The sequence below is a fragment of the Tachypleus tridentatus genome, chromosome 9, assembly GCF_004210375.1.
Source record: "Tachypleus tridentatus isolate NWPU-2018 chromosome 9, ASM421037v1, whole genome shotgun sequence".
NCBI lineage: Eukaryota > Metazoa > Arthropoda > Merostomata > Xiphosura > Limulidae > Tachypleus > Tachypleus tridentatus.
In genome coordinates this window covers 7600403-7622123 of record NC_134833.1, presented here as the reverse complement: position 1 = coordinate 7622123, position 21721 = coordinate 7600403, and the positions used below count along the sequence as shown (strand labels likewise).

Sequence of the window (21721 nt, the reverse complement as noted above, 5' to 3'; positions counted from 1 at the left end):
CACGTGTCTTACCGACTAGCTGACCAAGAGAGTTATGAATGTTTTAAACACGTGTCTTACCGACCAGCTGACCAAGAGAGTTATGAATGTTGCTACTCAGGGCTTCCAGGTTCGCAACTTTGTAATCTTTCAATTCTTCTTTCAGGGTTCTTATGAGAGGATAGGAAAAGCCCATACACGACCCCATGAAGTCGTCCATGTCTAATGACCAGATCATCACACCACCGTAACCTGCTTGCATCAACCACTGGGCCTGGAAGAGACGGACTTTTTAACCCTAATATTTACATAAGAACACAATAAAAACAAGTTTCTCATATTACCCTGAAACCTAAACATGTTAAATCCGTTTATGGTAAACTTAATCTCACTGACTATAGCATAAAATAATCTTCCAAGAATCGATTTTTAATTTTTGATAGCTCATAAGATACAAAACGACATATTATTTGAATGTTGCCACTATAGAGGAATCTTATAACAACGTAATAGGGTTGGTTTATTACGAAAGCAAAACGCACTTCCTACGTAGTTATGCGTTTTTAAACATGAAGTTTCATTGTTTGTTTGTTGTTTCCAGCTGTGTCCACTGCGAGAAATCAAATTCAGATATCGTAGCAAGTTCGTAAACTTATCGCTGTTCCGTAGGAGGACAAAAGGTGGCTTGAAATGTTGAACAAGCAATGTGTTATATTACTTTTTAAATTAATAAATATATTTGGGCTTGCCTCACGTTGAAATGATGGTTGTTCAGACGGTTTTAGGTCCATAGAACTAACGGTTATTTATATTAATAAAAATAATAACATCTTTAAGTCAGTGTTGTATTCTTTCAGTTGGAAACAACTATTATTTTTTTTACTTTCCTAATATTAACTATAGAAAACATAATTCATGACTTATAACTGCGTTAATAATATTCTGTCTTCACAGATAGCACATTAGTTTTATGTTCACATAATGTGATCATGAATTACTTGTTATTTTAACTGACGCAATTTAACACTTGGAAGTGACGACATCTTTTAGCAATTTGCATAAATAGCTTCATAAAAAACAGAATATATACATAATTTACAAATCATATTTTATTATTTCTCGCTTTAATTTCCACATAATTAACAAGTAAAAGAATTGCAAGAAAAGACAGAATAGAAACTGCTGTGAGTGACTCAAATATCACTTACTTTTAGTTTCACACTTCTCAAATCGTCAAAACCAACCCACTGGTCATCCTTGTAGGCGTAAGGCACCATTTGTTCATTATCCCACACGAGCACAGCTCCGGATTTAAGGAAGTCGCAGATCTGGAGAGAAATTGCGAAATTTCAGTATATTTGTGTGTTCGTTGAGTGCTAATTATCGAAACTTGATTGTCTTGTTTTATAAAACCCCCAGACTTACCGCTGATCCACTAGGGGGCCATTTGGAGCAAAAAAAATACCTGGTATGTCTACACAACTTGAAGAAGTTTTAAAAGTATGTGGGTCACAAAAAATAAAAAAAAAATGAAGAAATGGGTGCTCTCAAAAGGCAGACCCGGGGTCGTTTGTTTTTTTCATCAGAGTAAATTGATAAAAATTACAAAAGAAATTAACTATTCTCAGCATCCAGTTACGAATTCCATTTTCCTTTATGAATTATTGTACCTCTAATAATAGCTATGTCTTTTAAACACTTGTTTCCTTAATGCAAATCTACAAACGGACTGTCTACACGCTGCCCACTGTGGGAAGGCCCAGCATGGCCAGGTGGTTAAGGCACTCGACTCATAATCCGAGGGTCGCGGGTTCGAATCCTCATCATACCAAACATACTCGCGGGAGCGTTATAATGTGACCGTCAATCCCACTATTCGTTGGTAAAAGAGTAGCCCAAGAGTTGACGATGGATGGTGACGACCAGTTGCCTTCCCTCTACTCAACTGAATTGGGGACGACTAGTGCAGATATCCCTCGTGTAGCTTTGCGCGAAACTAAAAACGCCAAAACCAATCCACTATAAGTGGAACCGGTTGTCTTACCACCAGATCGTGAATTGGGTTTATATTACTCAAAATGCGACAAGCACGAACACCAATAAATAACATGTCTTGTGCACACTACACGTCATGAAATGAAAAATTACGAATCGCACACGTGTACTTTTGTTTTTTTGGGTGAGTTGGGTCATGGTTAAACATACTCCGTAAAATGTTGTTAATATTTATAAACACGCTGTATTGCAAACACCAAATAAAAATTTCGTACTTCGGACGGAAATTTCAAAATTTTGAGTTTACATGTAAAAAAAATTCCAGTGATTTTCAACGTTTTTTTCCCACTCCTCACCCACAGACTCGTGGTTACAAGACCGTTGTTTAATACATTTTCAGACCTGATCTGTGTTAACAGTCCTGGCTGTTGAGGCGCAATATGCGAGTCACGGATTCAAAACCCATCACGACATATGCTCCCTCTCTCTTGTGTGGCCAAGCGCGTTAAGGCGTGCGACTCGTAATCGGAGGGTCGCGGGTTCGCATCCCCGTCGCGCCAAACATGCTCGCCCTTTCAGCGGTGGGGGCGTTATAATGTGACGGTCAATTGCACTATTCGTTGGTAAAAGAGTAGCCCAAGAGTTGGCGGTGGGTGGTGATGACTAGCTGCCTTCCCTCTAGTCTTACAGTGTTAAATTAGGGACAGCTAGCACAGATAGCCTTGAGTACCTTTGTGGGAAATTCAAAAACAAACAAACTCTCTCTCAGTTATGAAGGCGTTATAATGTGACGATGTATCTCATTTTTCGGTCAAAGAAACAGCCCAAAAGTCGGCATTATATGCCTTGCCTCTCACCTATATTTTGATATTCAGGGACGGAGAGCGCAGACAGCCCTCGAGTAGCTTTGCATAACAACAACACCTGTTAAACACTTGCCTCAAAGAAGGATAAGAATCCAGATTCACCGGTGTAGTTCCCGGGTTGACCACCTCCCACGGCGGGGGCGCCGATGTCTGTCAGAGACGTGTTGCTAAGAGTGAAACTACGTCCGTATGTAGGAATACCGATACACAGCTTTTCCTTAGGTGCTCCTCGTTTGACCCATTCTGCAGCACTGTAGTCCTTTTGAAATATTGTAAAAACAGGTGAACACTGACATAAAACGAACATGTGGGGAGACAGTTTGAAAGTTATAAAGAAACATGGTGTTCTCCTATTAATACACCGCATCGATAAAAATATACAAAACACCGGTGGATATACGTAACACGACTCTTCATTATGCGTAATACAACTATTCTTAGACGTTACTAACAGCAGACTGTCTTGTGTAATTACTTTACCTTCTGGTATATCAGCCAGATTTCTTGATGTTCATGTTACAAAAAACACATGAGGTGTGATGTGGTTCAGATGTCTGGGTGAGAGAGTTATTGTGAGATGTGACGTGGTTCAGATGTCTAGATGAGAGAGTTATTGTGAGATGTGATGTGGTTCAGTTGTCTGGGTGAGAGAGTTATTGTGAGATGTGATGTGATACAGATGTCTAGATGAGAGAGTTATTGTGAGATGTGATGTGATACAGATATCCGAGTGAGAGAGTTATTGTGAGACGTGATGTGATACAGATGTCTGAGTGATTGGTTATTGTAAGGTGTGATGTGATACAGATATCTGGGTTAGAGAGTTATTGTGAGATGTGATGTGATACAGATATCTGGGTGAGAGAGTTATTGTGAGATGTGATGTGATACAGATATCTAGCCAGAGAGAAGTTGTGAGATGTGATGTGATACAGATATCTGGGTAAAGAGAGTTACTGTGAGATGTGATGTGATACAGATATCTGGGTTAGAGAGTTATTGTGAGATGTGATGTGATACAGATATCTGGGTGAGAGAGTTATTGTGAGATGTGATGTGATACAGATATCTGGGTTAGAGAGTTATTGTGAGATGTGATGTGATACAGATATCTGGGTGAGAGAGTTATTGTGAGATGTGATGTGATACAGATATCTGGGTGAGAGAGTTATTGTGAGATGTGATGTGATACAGATATCCGAGTGATTGGTTATTGTGAGATGTGATGTGGTTCAGTTGTCTGGGTGAGAGAGTTATTGTGAGATGTGATGTGATACAGATGTCTAGATGAGAGAGTTATTGTGAGATGTGATGTGATACAGATATCCGAGTGAGAGAGTTATTGTGAGACGTGATGTGATACAGATGTCTGAGTGATTGGTTATTGTAAGGTGTGATGTGATACAGATATCTGGGTTAGAGAGTTATTGTGAGATGTGATGTGATACAGATATCTGGGTTAGAGAGTTATTGTGAGATGTGATGTGATACAGATATCTAGGTTAGAGAGTTATTGTGAGATGTGATGTGATACAGATATCCGAGTGATTGGTTATTGTAAGGTGTGATGTCTGAGTAAAGAGAACATTTTGAGGCCTGAAGGCAACTCCAGTTCTTAGAATGTTCATTCCACAGTTGTAACACATATGGTTAACTGAAAGCCATGCATCAAAACGTACCAGAAAAAAAGGAACAATATCACCATGACAACACGAAAAATACTGGAGACTTTATTAAGTGTGATTTGTGAGGGATGAATGGTGACAATGTTCAATATTAAGTGTGATTTGTGAGGGATGAAGGGTGACAATGTTCAATATTAAATGTGATTTGTGAGGGATGAAGGGTGAGAATGTTCAATATTAAGTGTGATTTGTGAGGGATGAAGGGTGGCAATGTTCAATATTGAGTGTGATTTGTGAGGGATGAATGGTGACAATGCTCAATATTAAGTGTGATTTGTGAGGGATGAAGGGTGGCAATGTTCAATATTAAGTGTGATTTGTGAAGAATTACTGTTCGTGGTTCTGTGGATAAAAGTCACCTTACGTCGGTTCGTGGCAGTGATTGTGTAACGTTTAACATGAATTAATCACTATTACGTTACTTTTTTAATGTTTCACTTTCTTCGTTTGTGGAATTCTTGAGAACAATGATAAACAGTAACCACCAATAGATGGGTTATAAAGGTCCTGAATAATACTTACCACTGTTAATTTACTCTGATATCTACTCGCACTCTCTAAAGGAAAGAGGGGGCTATTGTGTCCCACCTGTTTTTCCCAGTCCCCATGGAAATCATACGTCATAACGTTCATTATATCGAGATACCTACAAGGAGACAGAAATAACTCCTCACTTATAACGTACAAGAGTTTCATGAAAATGTCGATTCTTGAATGAATAATTTCATGGTTAATTTTTTTAAATAGCACAAAATAAACAATTTCTGACAGCTACACCAAACTGACGATCTAAAAATTCTTAATAGAATGTAACAAAATTAAACTAAGATTGGTATGTTTATTACGAGAACCGCTACGTTAATTAACAATTACTCAGACTGTTAATTAGCTTCTGATTAAAGATTCCTTAAAAACCCAACGACATAATTGGATCATTTTCCCACAAAATCTGATACACCAAACACGCGTAGCAAAAAAGTCCAAAGCAACCTGTTTGTTTGTTTGTGAATTTCGCACAAAGCTACTCGAGGGCTATCTGCGCTAGATGTCTCTAATTTAGCAGTGTAAGACTAGAGGGAAGGTAACTAGTCATAACTACCCACCGCCAACTCTTGGACTACTCTTTTACCAACGAATAGTGGAATTTACCGACACTTTATAACGTCCCCACGGCTGAAAGGGCGAGCGTGTTTGGCGCGACGGGGATGCGAACCCGCGGCCCTCAGATTACGAGTCGCACACCTTAACACACTTGGCCATGCCGGGCCAACCAAAGCAACCTCTCCTAAGCTTTCCCACTTCTAAAAATCGAACATGTGTAAAATAGCCTAAGGTTTAACATTTGTTGAGGATAATAAACATTCTCAGTCAAAAACTGAAATAACTATAGCATTAAACAGTTCAAACAAAAACTGAAATGAACGTCGGCTTTCACACATGACAATCAATTTAGGGCTACCATTTAATACATTTAATATGAACGTTAATAACAAATCACACAATTTAGAGGATAATGACTAAAACTAAACAAAAGTATATTTATAATGATGATAAGAGTAATAAACGAACTTTTGACGTATTATAATTTATACTACACTCACTTGCTTACTTCCTCCACGTCATATCCGGCAAGCACTGCCTCAAAGTTAGACGGAACGGCAGCAGAAAGAATAAGTTTTGGCTTTTTTGAAATAATTGTTTCACCATCAAAAGCTTCTTTTAAATCCTGGAAAAATATTAATAATTAACGTAATTTTAAAATAAAATAAAATTATGAGGATGGAAATAACATGATATCTTCAAAGAGAATTGGTGTGAAATATGTACTAAGGTTAGAAATAATGAAATGTGTGCTTATACAGTCAGTGTGAAATATGTACTAAGGTTAGAAATAATAAAATGTGTGATTATACAGTCAGTGTGAAATATGTACTAAGGTTAGAAATAATAAAATGTGTGCTTATACAGTCAGTGTGAAATATGTACTAAGGTTAGAAATAATTAAATGTGTGATTATACAGTCAGTGTGAAATATGTACTAAGGTTAGAAATAATAAAATGTGTGCTTATACAGTCAGTGTGAAATATGTACTAAGGTTAGAAATAATAAAATGTGTGATTATACAGTCAGTGTGAAATATGTACTAAGGTTAGAAATAATTAAATGTGTGATTATACAGTCAGTGTGAAATATGTACTTAGGTTAGAAATAATAAAATGTGTGATTATACAGTCAGAGTGAAATTGTTTAAATTTTAGTTTTTCTTAACCAGTTCAGTAAACCTGGTTGCATTCAGTAACCTTTGCTTTATATCACTGATAACAATATCAGGACATATCCTCACCTTAACCAGTTCAGTAAACATGATTGTGTTCAGTAACCTTTGCTTTATATCCCTGATAACAATATCAGGACATATCCTCACCTTAACCAGTTCAGAAAACCTGGTTGTGTTCAGTAACCTTTGCTTTATATCCCTGGTAAAAAACTCAGGACATATCCTCACCTTAACCAGTTCAGTAAACCTGGTTGTGTTCAGTAACCTTTGCTTTATGTCCCTGAAAACAATATCAGGACATAACCAGTTCAGAAAACCTGGTTGATTCAGTAACCTTTGCTTTATATCCCTGATAAAAAAAAGTCAGGACATATCCTCACCTTAACCAGTTCAGTAAACCTGATTGGTACAGTAACCTTTGCTTTATATCCCTGATAACAATATCAGGACATATCCTCACCTTAACCAGTTCAGAAATCCTGATTGGTACAGTAACCTTTGCTTTATATCCCTGATAACAATATCAGGACATATACTCACCTTAACCAGTTCAGAAAACCTGGTCTTATCCTCTACTCCTCTTGGGAATTCCCAGTTTATCTCCATACCATCAAATCCCTGTTGTCGTAGGAACTCAATGGCGTTGAATATAAACTGTGATTTTCTGAAAGAAAATAATGCTAGTCAGAATAGTTTATACTAAACAATACATATATATATACTATATATATCCTCAAACAATATATACGTTTGTATATATAACGACTATATGGAGAAAATATTTGACTCTTATCCACAAAAGGTTTGTTTTAAGAAAACGTGTGTATGTTATTCAGATTTATCTAAACATTTACCTGTATGTATTTTTGGTCAGCTCCCTGAAAGGGCCTGATCCAATCATCCATCCTCCAACCCCCAGGAGAACTTTCAAAATGGGGTTCTTACGTTTTAGAGCGAGAATGCGGTCGTAAAGACCCTTTTCGTTTCCATGGGTTTCATCCACGTCTTCTGTAGGTGAGATCTTGAAGTCTTTGATCCCAGCAAAGGCGAAAACAATATGAGTACAAAGTTCAGGGTCAATATGTTCTGGTTCAAAGGTCCCAAGCCCTTTCCTTTTAAACGACCAGTTGGTGAAGTAGCATACAATACGTGCATTCGATTCTTTATGGAAGAGATTGGTCAAGAAGAAATAGCAATAAATTATTTGTTATTTAAAGATAATCTATTAAACTAATTCACAGGTTCATCTTGAACTAAAATTCAGTTCATTGAAAGCATTAGGTGCTTAAGTAATGTGTTAAGAAACAACCACATCACGCATATTATCAACTTCTACTTTGTCAACTAACGTCATGTATATTGTCAACTTCTACTTTGTCAACTGACGTCATGTATATTGTCAACTTCTACTTTGTCAACTGACGTCATGTATATTGTCAACTTCTACTTTGTCAACTGACGTCATGTATATTGTCAACTTCTACTTTGTCAACTGACGTCATGTATATTGTCAACTTCTACTTTGTCAACTGACGTCATGTATATTGTCAACTTCTACTTTGTCAACTGACGTCATGTATATTGTCAACTTCTACTTTGTCAACTGACGTCATGTATATTGTCAACTTCTACTTTGTCAACTGACGTCATGTATATTGTCAACTTCTACTTTGTCAACTGACGTCATGTATATTGTCAACTTCTACTTTGTCAACTGACGTCATGTATATTGTCAACTTCTACTTTGTCAACTGACGTCATGTATATTATCAACTTCTACTTTGTCAACTGACGTCATGTATATTGTCAACTTCTACTTTGTCAACTGACGTCATGTATATTATCAACTTCTACTTTGTCAACTGACGTCATGTATATTATCAACTTCTACTTTGTCAACTGACGTCATGTATATTATCAACTTCTACTTTGTCAACTAACGTCAGGTATATTATCAACTTCTACTTTGTCAACTAACGTCAGGTATATTATCAACTTCTACTTTGTCAACTAACGTCATGTATATTATCAACTTCTACTTTGTCAACTAACGTCAGGTATATTATCAACTTCTACTTTGTCAACTAACGTCAGGTATATTATCAACTTCTACTTTGTCAACTAACGTCAGGTATATTATCAACTTCTATTTTGTCAACTAACGTCAGGTATATTATCAACTTCTACTTTGTCAACTAACGTTAGGTATATTATCAACTTCTACTTTGTCAACTGACGTCATGTATATTATCAACTTCTACTTTGTCAACTGACGTCATGTATATTATCAACTTCTACTTTGTCAACTGACGTCATGTATATTATCAACTTCTACTTTATCAACTGACGTCATGTATATTATCAACTTCTACTTTGTCAACTGACGTCATGTATATTGTCAACTTCTACTTTGTCAACTGACGTCATGTATATTATCAACTTCTACTTTGTCAACTGACGTCATGTATATTATCAACTTCTACTTTGTCAACTGACGTCATGTATATTATCAACTTCTACTTTGTCAACTGACGTCATGTATATTATCAACTTCTACTTTGTCAACTGACGTCATGTATATTATCAACTAACGTTAGGTATATTATCAACTTCTACTTTGTCAACTGACGTCATGTATATTGTCAACTTCTACTTTGTCAACTAACGTTATGTATATTATCAACTTCTACTTTGTCAACTAACGTCAGGTATATTATCAACTTCTACTTTGTCAACTAACGTCACCTATTCGCTCAGTTCCAAACTGAGTGGATAACAAACACACCACAATGTTTTTAATACTATCCAGGATCGTATCCACACAACTAGCAACACAGAATCAGATAGCAACCAAAAAGTAGAATAAAGCTAAATAGTAATATTAGTATCTAATTTTAAAATAATATTTAATAATTAGACTGAAGTGATCCTATAGGTCAAACGTATAGAACGACTGATATATAATCACCACAGTGTTACCGCATATCAATAGTAACTCTCAATTCGACAGCGGGTCAGACAAGTTAAACTGAGTAATGTTTTCTTATTGTTCTAATGGAACATCCCATAGGTTAACTCATCGCTTATCCAACTGGAATGAAGTACATCTAGTTGGAACAAAATCACTCTGCAGTATTAGTCCTAAAGTTCAGTTTAGACAAACCTGGAATTTTCACTGCAACAGTTTCGATGTCCTCTGGTTTTTGTAATGTCTCTGGCCTGATAATATCAACAGAGTTGGCTGGAGGCAAAGTGGGCTTGGGGGCTGTCTTAATTATACTCTCTAGACTGTAAGTTGATCCTTTGCTGGGTCTTCCTAGCAATTCTTCTGCCATAACTCCTATGAGGGGATAAGTTCTTTCAGTACAGGACCCCTTGAAGTCGTCCATGTCCACAGTCCATACCATGGCTCCAGCATAATCATGCTCCTTTATCCATTTCATCTGCAGAAGGAAATTCGATTTGTAGCCATCGTTGACAAAGACTGTACATGAATCACTACGTAACTCTTGTTAATAACAATTCAAAATAACATTTTGGATAAAAATTAAAACCACCTACTTCAATCATGCTGTTGTTAGTTTCAGAAGAATCGGGTCAGTTTCAAATTTGGATATACTATGCGCTATGATATACTCCTTATTAAATAGCTTACTCTTACAGAGACACCTGGTGGCCCGAACAGAAAGCTGAAAATATTTTACCACAAGAAATAAAATAACATATTTAAATATTGATTGATGCAGGAAATTATTGCAAAGCGATTGGTTTATTTACCTACCTTTATTCTTATGCTTCGTTCGTCATCAAATCCAACCCACTGATCTCCGAGATACGCGTAGGGTACCTTCATGTCGTCGTCCCACACATAGGTGGCGCCCTTTTCAACATTTCGCATACCTTATAAGAAAGCAGAAAGCAGGTTATTAAAACTTGTTTTATTAATACAAAATCGATAACCTGTCTTATAGCATAAATTTTATCACCAGCTGTACGTCTTTTGGCATCAATATTTAATTATGAAATAATTAAATAATTTGCTACTTTCAAGTAATTAACTTACTTTAACTTTTTATCCTTAAAACCAGTGGTAGCCTCAATAATATTAGAGATTTTAGAAACATAATCCATTGATTATGCCAGGTATTGTAACTTTATTTTGCAGTCTGTAATAGCTAATATAATTCTAGTGTTTGTAAGAGCTGACGTTACTTTGACTTGTAACACATAATGTGGTGTTTCTAACGGCCAATGTAACATTATGCAGTGTTTATACCAGTTAATATGAACTTTAACGAATGCCTGTGCTATCCAAAAAGTTGTTAAACGTTTGCTTGTTCCAACATGAATTTGGTGAAAATTTATGTCAAATAATGTTATAATTTGTGCATTAAATAACATAACTTTCATGTCGTTAAGTAACAAAAATTTAACATAAATTTTATACTAAATGGGACACGAATTTAACATCTTATTTGAAGCATTTCACCTATTCAAATGATGAGATATATTACAACTTTATCACGTGACAATAAGCTGTATAACAGCTTCTAATGGAGGTCAGCTCTGAAAATAGATAAGCCTGAGGCTACATATTATTAAATAGAAGAGATTCCAGTCCCCAACGTCACTAGCGAGTAAACAAAGTGTTAGCACTAACTTGTGGTTTGGTCCGACTAAACGCCATTCAGCCAAAACTCGTCTCGGGTGAACGAAGCACCCGAACAAAGTTTTAAACACTTACAATGAACCTACATGTTAATACTGTTGGTATAATTGATTTTAGAGTTTTTTGTTATTTTTTAAAATATAGATTCTACTTACGAAATTATATTGACCAAAATTATCATTGGCAAAGTTTCTCACTACAACTATGGGAAAACGTAACGGTGACCCAATTCGAAAGTTAAAATTGATTTGAGATATGTAGGTACATGAAATGACTTTCTGTTAACTGAAAATAAAAAGTGAAACAAATAAAAACAATGTTTAAAGAATGGGATAATGAAATGCAGAATACACCCTAACCATCGAGAATATGATTGAATGTTTATGTCCTTTGTTATTTTATTTACTTTCCCTTCACAACCTGTCGCAGGCTGAAAACTATTTCTACGTCACGCTGCACGAGATCTAGATGAAATATCCTGTTAATTATCCTACAATGAACAGATAATTATCCTACAGATAATTCGTTCTTCTCACACACTAATATGGTGAACTACCTACCCACCCTCTCCCTATTGGACGACCTGGTTATTTTACCATGACACAATTTCCATGGTTGCCACCAATATCTTAATCTAACTTACAAACATCGTCTTATAAGCCTTGAAAACTTTTTTAAATTCCAGTTTTGCTATTAATCAAAAGATGTTTGAGTCGTTACTATGAATTTCGTTTCATTATTTTAAGCCCTTCAGAAAATATCTCTCTTTTATTTTTCGGACGATAGGCAAGACCGGTGACCAAATGTCGGGCGTTTTGTCCAGAGACTATTATTGCATATAAAAAAATATTTTGGCATATGCAAATGAGCTTATTATGGAAAACAAAATATTGTATTACGTTTTTCCGTTAGCTATAAAAGTTTTACGTCTCATTATAATTCTATATGAATTTTTCTACAACAGTATTTTCGAACAAAGTATTTAATCCATAACTGAAGAAAAACACGCCGTAATCTTCCACAGAAAAGATTGTTCATAGAATGAATACTTCACGACATATCAGAATATCAGAAAAAGTTAAATTGTGGAGGTCAAAGGTAAGGTTAAAAACATATATAAGCAAAATGAAAATGAGCTAAACTTTCTGATAGTTTGAATATGATGGTAACTGGACACCGGCCAGTTAGATATAAAAAAATATGTACGATATTTAAACACTTAATAATTATCTAGTTGTTCGGTTACCACGTAGGTCACATAACGAGTGTGTGTGTGTGTATGTTTTCTTATAGCAAAGCCAAATCGGGCTATTCTGAGTCCACCAAGGCACATAACGAAGTAAACTCGAGACTTTAAATAGTCCTAGATCTATCTATACAGTTTACATAAAATAGTAAATTAAGGTGGCAATATGGCAGACCTAGATACTGTATATACAGGTCACATAATAGAGAAAATTAATTATTGTTCTATTTCATAATAATCAAGTGTTGTTTAAATGTCCGGTGTTCAGTCCTATATTCAAGTATGATATAAATGGCAAATTAGAATTTTAAGAAAACTGTTTTGATTATATGACTGTTTAATTATTGTTACATGTTCTATAATACAAGTGAAAAGATAAGTTGTCATGTATGTGGCTGCTTTATTATTATTCATGTTTTATAATATGTGAAATGGAAATACAGATGTTTCATGTTTACAGTTTTGTTTGTTATCAGATGTTTCATGATAAATAAATTTAATTTCACTTGAGGATACCTTTGGGGTCACAGAGATCATTATAAATTATCAATTATTATTGTATTAGTTTATCAGCTTTCGTTATTATTTGTTTCGCTAATTAACGAACGACAAATCTAAATACCTTGTTCATACTAAACATAATAATTATAATTAACCATGATAATTAAACGACTGGTTAATATAAAAATAAAAAGGAAATCATGCAAAATAGATTAAAACAAATGTGTTAACAAAGTAGTTATTCAGGGTGTAACACATCTACTGACCACTAAGTTACGTTTCGACCGATCAAAATCATAACGATAGTTAGAGGATGGGTTGTTTAGGATAAAATATCTGTCGTAACATTATGTTACGTCTTAACCTGATATGGTCAGTGAAGGACCAGGAGTTAGAACCAGGTATTTAGAAAGCATTTTTTTTAAAATTCTGGAGATATACGTTGTTAAAATAGAAAGTTGCATCACAAGTATCCAAGATTTGTTTGTTTTTTTAAATCTTACTTAGTTGAGAACAGTAGAAGAGAGAACTTGTCAACTTTCACATTCCGAGCTACATGTTTCCCTTAAGTAATGAACATGGTCAGTACTGTCTTACAGCAGAGCTGGTCTTACCTCGTAATAAGCTAGAAAACCAGCTTCTTTGGTGTACTCCCCAGCCTTTCCACCCCCTGTTGTTGGAACATTAACACTGTTCTTTCTTGGATCAGCCAACGTGAAACTACGGCCGTAGGTTGCCATTCCAATGACCAGCTTGTCTTTAGGGGCACCAAGTTTCTCCCAGAGTTTTACTCCATAATCCTGTGTTGAAAATATTTAATTTAAAGAGAGAAAAAACTGTTTATGTGATAAAATCAACAATGAACGAATCATATAATAATAATAATAATAAATATTTATATATCGTAATGTGTGTTATCTTTATAGCAAGGGCCCGGCATGGCCAAGCGTGTTAAGGCGTGCGACTCGTAATCCGAGGGTCGCGGGTTCGCATCCCCGTCGCGCCAAACATGCTCGCCCTTTCAGCCGTGGGGGCGTTATAATGTGACAGTTAATCCCACTATTCGTTGGTAAAAGAGTAACCCAAGAGTTGGCGGTGGGTGGTGATGACTAGCTACCTTCTCTCTAGTTTTACACTGCTAAATTAGGGACGGCTAGCGCAGATAGCCCTCGAGTAGCTTTGTGCGAAATCCAAAACAAACAAAGAAACTTTATAGCAAAGCCACACCGGGCTGAGCTCACCAAGAGTGAATCGAATGCCTAATTTTAGCGTTGTAAATCCGTAGACCTGCTGTACTAGTGGGGGTGGGTGGCATTTAACGTAATAATTTGCAAATAAAAAATATATCTTCATTTCAGTTTTCTGTTGTTGTTGTGGACGGGGACGGGGGAAGAGACTAACTTCAATGATACGTATCAAGTTGGTTACCCCCACAAACATTAATATGACACGTATCAAGTTGGTTACCCCCACAAACATTAATATGACACGTATCAAGTTGGTTACCCCCCACAAACATTAATATGATACGTATCAAGTTGGTTACCCCCACAAACATTAATATGATACGTATCAAGTTGGTTACCCCCACAAACATTAATATGATACGTATCAAGTTGGTTACCCCCACAAACATTAATATGATACGTATCAAGTTGGTTACCCCCGCAAACATTAATATGATACGTATCAACTTGGTTACCCCCACAAACATTAATATGATACGTATCAAGTTGGTTATTCCCCACAAACATTAATATGATACGTATCAAGTTGGTTACCCCCGCAAACATTAATATGATACGTATCAAGTTGGTTACCCCCACAAACATTAATATGATACGTATCAAGTTGGTTACCCCCGCAAACATTAATATGATACGTATCAAGTTGGTTACCCGCACAAACATTAATATGATACGTATCAAGTTGGTTACCCCACAAACATTAATATGATACGTATCAAGTTGGTTACCCCCACAAACATTAATATGATACGTATCAAGTTGGTTACCCCTACAAACATTAATATGATACGTATCAAGTTGATTACCCCCCACAAACATTAATATGATACGTATCTAGTTGATTACCCCCACAAACATTAATATGATACGTATCAAGTTGGTTACCCCCGCAAACATTAATATGATACGTATCAAGTTGGTTACCCGCACAAACATTAATATGATACGTATCAAGTTGGTTACCCCCACAAACATTAATATGATACATATCAAGTTGATTACCCCCCACAAACATTAATATGATACGTATCAAGTTGATTACCCCCAACAAACATTAATATGATACGTATCAAGTTGATTACCCCCACAAACATTAATATGATACGTATCAAGTTGATTACCCCCCACAAACATTAATATGATACGTATCAAGTTGGTTACCCCCACAAACATTAATATGATACGTATCAAGTTGGTTACCCCCACAAACATTAATATGATACGTATTAAGATGGTTACCCCCCACAAACATTAATATGATACGTATCAAGTTGGTTACCCCCACAAACATTAATATGATACGTATCAAGTTGGTTACTCCCGCAAACATTAATATGATACGTATCAAGTTGGTTACCCCCCGCAAACATTAATATGATACGTATCAAGTTGGATACCCCCGCAAACATTAATATGATACGTATCAAGTTGGTTACCCCCGCAAACATTAATATGATACGTATCAAGATGATTACTCCCGCAAATATTAATATCACTATGTGGAATTATAAAATCAAAATTGGCTTTAGTTTACGTTGTCTGAAATTAGTCGCTTGATTTAATTTCAAAAAGTCCCGTTAGAGGGTTAAATTCGTGAAGTACGATTAATAAAATCTTTAACGTTGACAACAAAAGGGTTAAGCTAAATTTATGATCGTAACAATGTTAAAGTAAGTCATTTATTATAACCCCACCTGATGCATCATGGGAACACGTTATTTCATCACAAATGATAAATGTCATTTTTATGCCGTAAAGCTGAACAAGGACAATCAACTTCAGCCATTCCTGGTATTGAAGTGACAGACAGATCATTACCAGTGTCAACTGTTAGGCCGTCATTCTTTTAACACACCAACAGAAATGGATCGCAAACGGTGGACCCTCTAATACACGTTCTGATGTGTTAACTACTAGAGCTTACACATTCTGTGAACAGATGATTTGATCAGCAATGGAGGCACCCTGAACGTTATGTAAATAAGTCGTTTCATCAATGTTTGACATAGTTCCTAGAATACATTTCTAAACAAGGTTTAATTATACATTACAGAATACGTTTTTACACTTTTTACACACGATACACAACGTTTGATCATACATTACATAATACGTTTTTACACACGTTACACAACGTTTGATCATACATTACATAATACGTTTTTACAGACGATACACAACGTTTGATCATACATTACATAATACGTTTTTACAGACGATACACAACGTTTGATCATACATTACATAATACGTTTTTACAGACGATACACAACGTTTGATCATACATTACATAATACGTTTTTACAGACGATATACAACGTTTGATCATACATTACATAATACGTTTTTACAGACGATACACAACGTTTGATCATACATTACATAATACGTTTTTACAGACGATACACAACGTTTGATCATACATCATAGAATACGTTTTTGAACATGATATACATACAATACATAACTGCTTTCTCCAGTTGGTTTCATCTTTCGGTGCGTACAGAGGGCTGTTATGGCCTGTTTGTCTTTCCCATTTTCCGTGAAAATCGTATGACATAACATTGAGAAAGTCCACATAACTAAAGTAGCAGCAAAGAAAAAGTTGAAGTTATTATTTTATAATTTTATTATGATAAGAACAAAAAAATAACAAAGATTTATTTCACATACATTGTATTAAACATTTCATTAGTTTTAGACCAGTCAACTTTCAAACACATTTCTGGTTAGAGATAAACAATTTTTTTAGTCTAAGATATATTAGCTCTTTCACTGCTAATTTACAATTCTGCTAATATTATGTTGCTTCTAATATTATGTTGATTCTAGATAAGAAATATAAACAAAAAGACATGAAACTACGAGCAAAGTTTGGTCACTTCTTCACGTTAATAAAATTCGAAGCTTGTGTTTGTTATTTAGACAGTTTTCATCGCTAAAAGTATAAAGATATTCCATGGGATGTTCTAGAGAAGGACATATATACAGTACTGTACAGTGTTAGGACGAGACAATAATATGTCATTATTTCCATTCTATTACAGAATGTAAGTTTCACCACTATGCTTCACTGTTAACAACTGAATGAACCAGAGTGAGAACACTTATCATTCTTTATAATTCCCTAATACTAATGACGTGTAATAAGGGTTCTGGTTGAATGAACATACTGATCAAATTTAGGGTCTGAAATAACTGTCATGGTACCTCACGTGGTGTCTTAACTTTAATGAAATAAACAAGCAAGAAGGTAGCATGTGGTACCGATATGTACCAAATAACAGAAAAGTGTCCAGATCTACAGTATGAAGAAGACTCAACCAGAATATCTGGTTGTGTAGCAGTTAAAAATACAGTATGAAGAAGACTCAACCAAAATATCTGGTTGTGTAGCAGTTAAAATTACAGTATTAAGAGGACTCAACCAGAATATCTGGTTGTGTAGCAGTTAAAAATACAGTATGAAGAAGACTCAACCAGAATATCTGGTAGTGTAGCAGTTAAAAATACAGTATGAAGAAGACTCAACCTGAATATCTGGATGTGTAGCAGTTAAAAATACAGTATGAAGAAGACTCAACCAGAATATCTGGTTGTGTAGCAATTAAAAATACAGTATGAAGAAGACTCAACCAGAATATCTGGTTGTGTAGCAGTTAAAAATACATTTACTTCAATATCCAAATATTGTCAAGAGACTGACGATTGTTAAAATGTATAAAAACTGGACTGTTGGTGATTGGGAAAGGGTGTTATGGACAGGTGAGTTCAAGTTTGAAATATCTGGTGTAAAGTGTACATTGTACATCTGGCAGAAGAAAAGGTGAAAAACACTTACCTCAATGCCTAGCACTTACGACGAAGCATGGGGTGTGATGTTTTGGGAATGTTTATATGTTAAGACTACTGGTGATATTTATAAAATAGATGGAATAATGCACCAGCGAAGGAACCATTATTTACCGACGTCGTGGTATACTGAGTTGTTTGTGTATTATTGGTGAATTATTCTACTGCCAAGAAGATAATGACCTCAAACACTCATCTAATCTATGAAGACTTAACTAAGAAAGAAGTTTCTAGAGTCACTCAAATTATATAATGACTCTCACAGAGCCCAGATATCACTCAAATTATATAATGACTCTCACAGAGCCCAGATATCACTCAAATTATATAATGACTCTCACAGAGCCCAGATATCACTCAAATTATATAATGACTCTCACAGAGCCCAGATATCACTCAAATTATATAATGACTCTCACAGAGCCCAGATATCACTCAAATTATATAATGACTCCCACAGAGCCCAGATATCACTCAAATTATATAATGACTCCCACAGAGCCCAGATATCACTCAAATTATATGACTCCCACAATGCCCAGATATCACTCAAATTATATAATGACTCTCACAGAGCCCAGATATCACTCAAATTATATAATGACTCCCACAATGCCCAGATATCACTCAAATTATATAATGACTCTCACAGAGCCCAGATATCACTCAAATTATATAATGACTCCCACAGAGCCCAGATATCACTCAAATTATATAATGACTACCACAGAGCCCAGATATCACTCAAAATATATAATGACTCCCACAGAGCCCAGATATCACTCAAATTATATAATGACTCCCACAGAGCCCAGATATCGATTAATTTAAACAAATCTGGGAATTGATGGATCAAAAGCTACTTCCAAATAAAATTTATGGAAGTGCATTAGAAGTACTTGGAATAAAATCACAAAAGACACTTTGATTACATATGTTGCAGCAATATATGAAAGATTGTCTCCAGTTATTAAAACAAAAGTAGGAGACATAATATATTAACTGTTTACTGAACTCAACCACATCCACTGAGTTACTGTTGTACTAAGTATGAAGGGTAATCAACTGTTGTAACTCAAACACATCCAGGGAGTTACTGTTGCACTAAGTATGAAGAGTAATCAAATGTTGTAACTCAAACACATCCACTGAGTTACTGTTGTACTAAGTATGAAGGGTAATCAAATGTTGTAACTCAAACACATCCACTGAGTTACTGTTGTACTAAGTATGAAGGGTAATCAAATGTTGTAACTCAAACACATCCACTGAGTTACTGTTGTACTAAGTATGAAGGGTAATCAAATGTTGTAACTCAAACACATCCACTGAATTACTGTTGTAATGAAGTATGAAGGGTAATCAAATGTTGTAACTCAAACACATCCACTGAGTTACTGTTGTACTAAGTATGAAGGGTAATCAAATGTTGTAACTCAAACACATCCACTGAGTTACTGTTGTACTAAGTATGAAGGGTAATGAAATGTTGTAACTCAAACACATCCACTGAGTTACTGTTGTACTAAGTATGAAGGGTAATCAAATGTTGTAACTCAAACACATCCACTGAATTACTGTTGTACGAAGTATGAAGGGTAATCAAATGTTGTAACTCAAACACATCCACTGAGTTACTGTTGTACTAAGTATGAAGGGTAATCAAATGTTGTAACTCAAACACATCCACTGAGTTACTGTTGTACTAAGTATGAAGGGTAATCAAATGTTGTAACTCAAACACATCCACTGAGTTACTGTTGTACTAAGTATGAAGGGTAATCAAATGTTGTAACTCAAACACATCCACTGAGTTACTGTTGTACTAAGTATGAAGGGTAATCAAATGTTGTAACTCAAACACATCCACTGAGTTACTGTTGTACTAAGTATGAAGGGTAATCAAATGTTGTAACTCAAACACATCCACTGAGTTACTGTTGTACTAAGTATGAAGAGTAATCAAATGATGTAACTCAAACACATCCACTGAGTTACTGTTGTACTAAATATGAAGGGTAATCAAATGTTGTAACTCAAACACATCCACTGAGTTACTGTTGTACTAAGTATGAAGAGTAATCAAATGTTGTAACTCAAACACATCCACTGAGTTACTGTTGTACTAAGTATGAAAGGTAATCAACTGTTGTAACTCAAACACATCCACTGAGTTACTGTTGTACTAAGTATGAAGGGTAATCAAATGTTGTAACTCAAACACATCCACTGAGTTACTGCTGTACTAAGTATGAAGAGTAATCAAATGTTGTAACTCAAACACGCCAACTGAGTTACTGTTGTACTAAGTATGAAGAGTAATCAAATGTTGTAACTCAAACACATCCACTGAGTTACTGATATACTAAGTATGAAGGGTAATCAAATGTTGTAACTCAAACACATCCACTGAGTTACTGTTGTACTAAGTATGAAGGGTAATGAAATGTTGTAACTCAAACACATCCACTGAGTTACTGTTGTACTAAGTATGAAGGGTAATAAAATGTTATTTTTCACCTGTTATTTACCTTCTGTTGTTCTCTGAAAGTTGCCTGAAAACTGATTTTTGAATTTGTCCTAACAATTTTGGACAGTACTATGTACGTGTTCATGACATGGACATACACATGTGTGTCCGTGACAATGTTAGGAAGTAATGTACCAAGGATATGAAACAGAGAGGTGTTTCTGTCTCCACTTTATTATATTACAAACATGTCACAAATACTGATGTGTTTTTTGTCTCTTCCCTACAACATTACAACTTACGCAGCAACAGCTGGCACGTCGTATCCTCCTTTTACATTCTCAGCTCCAGCGGAAACAGCTGCTGTCAACAAAAGACGCGGCAAGCGGTTCTCCTTGGCCTCAGCCTCAAAAGTCTCTCGAATCTCCTGTAAAAAGAAAACCAAATTGAGAATATGAACTTTAAAAAAATATTCTTCTATTGCTTGTCTTTGAAATTCGTATTTCTCTCTATTGAATTACATCTTTATATAGCACCTTCTTGTCCTCCGATGGGACAGCGGTAAGTTTAAGGATTTACAATGCTAAAATCTGGGGTTCGACTGTCCTCGATGGATACAGCAAATAGCCTTACGTGGCTGAATGATAAAACAAGCTAACAAAAGATCTTAACATTCTGTCTACATAACATCTAATCCTGACGCCATTTGATAAGGGTAAATTAGATCACACTGTATTAGACTGTTAAAAAAATTCATTGTTGGCGGATCCATGTTTGTTATTATGAATTCGTGAATGATTCCATGTTCCAATTTTGAAACCTGTAATCGATACTACATTCAAAAAGAGGCTCAATTACAAACTATAGGACACAAACGAAATATCCTGTAAACACATATAGATTTCAATAACTGACACATAGGTACAGATTAC

The 21721-nt window shown here is 35.4% G+C and overlaps 1 pseudogene across 1 annotated transcript in view; it reads right to left on the bottom strand.

Annotated features, from left to right (window-relative positions):
• Positions 1 to 21721, bottom strand: part of LOC143224728 (chitotriosidase-1-like) — a 49692-nt pseudogene that overhangs the window by 2762 nt on the left and 25209 nt on the right. The window contains exons 4-15 of the transcript XR_013013419.1: positions 21092 to 21216; positions 16926 to 17049; positions 13835 to 14020; positions 10586 to 10704; positions 9968 to 10247; positions 7659 to 7965; positions 7345 to 7468; positions 6127 to 6251; positions 5048 to 5171; positions 2914 to 3099; positions 1188 to 1307; positions 61 to 253 (exon numbers count right to left, since the gene is read on the bottom strand). The product of XR_013013419.1 is annotated as a chitotriosidase-1-like (transcript). The remainder of the gene's footprint in view (positions 1 to 60; positions 254 to 1187; positions 1308 to 2913; positions 3100 to 5047; positions 5172 to 6126; positions 6252 to 7344; positions 7469 to 7658; positions 7966 to 9967; positions 10248 to 10585; positions 10705 to 13834; positions 14021 to 16925; positions 17050 to 21091; positions 21217 to 21721) is intronic.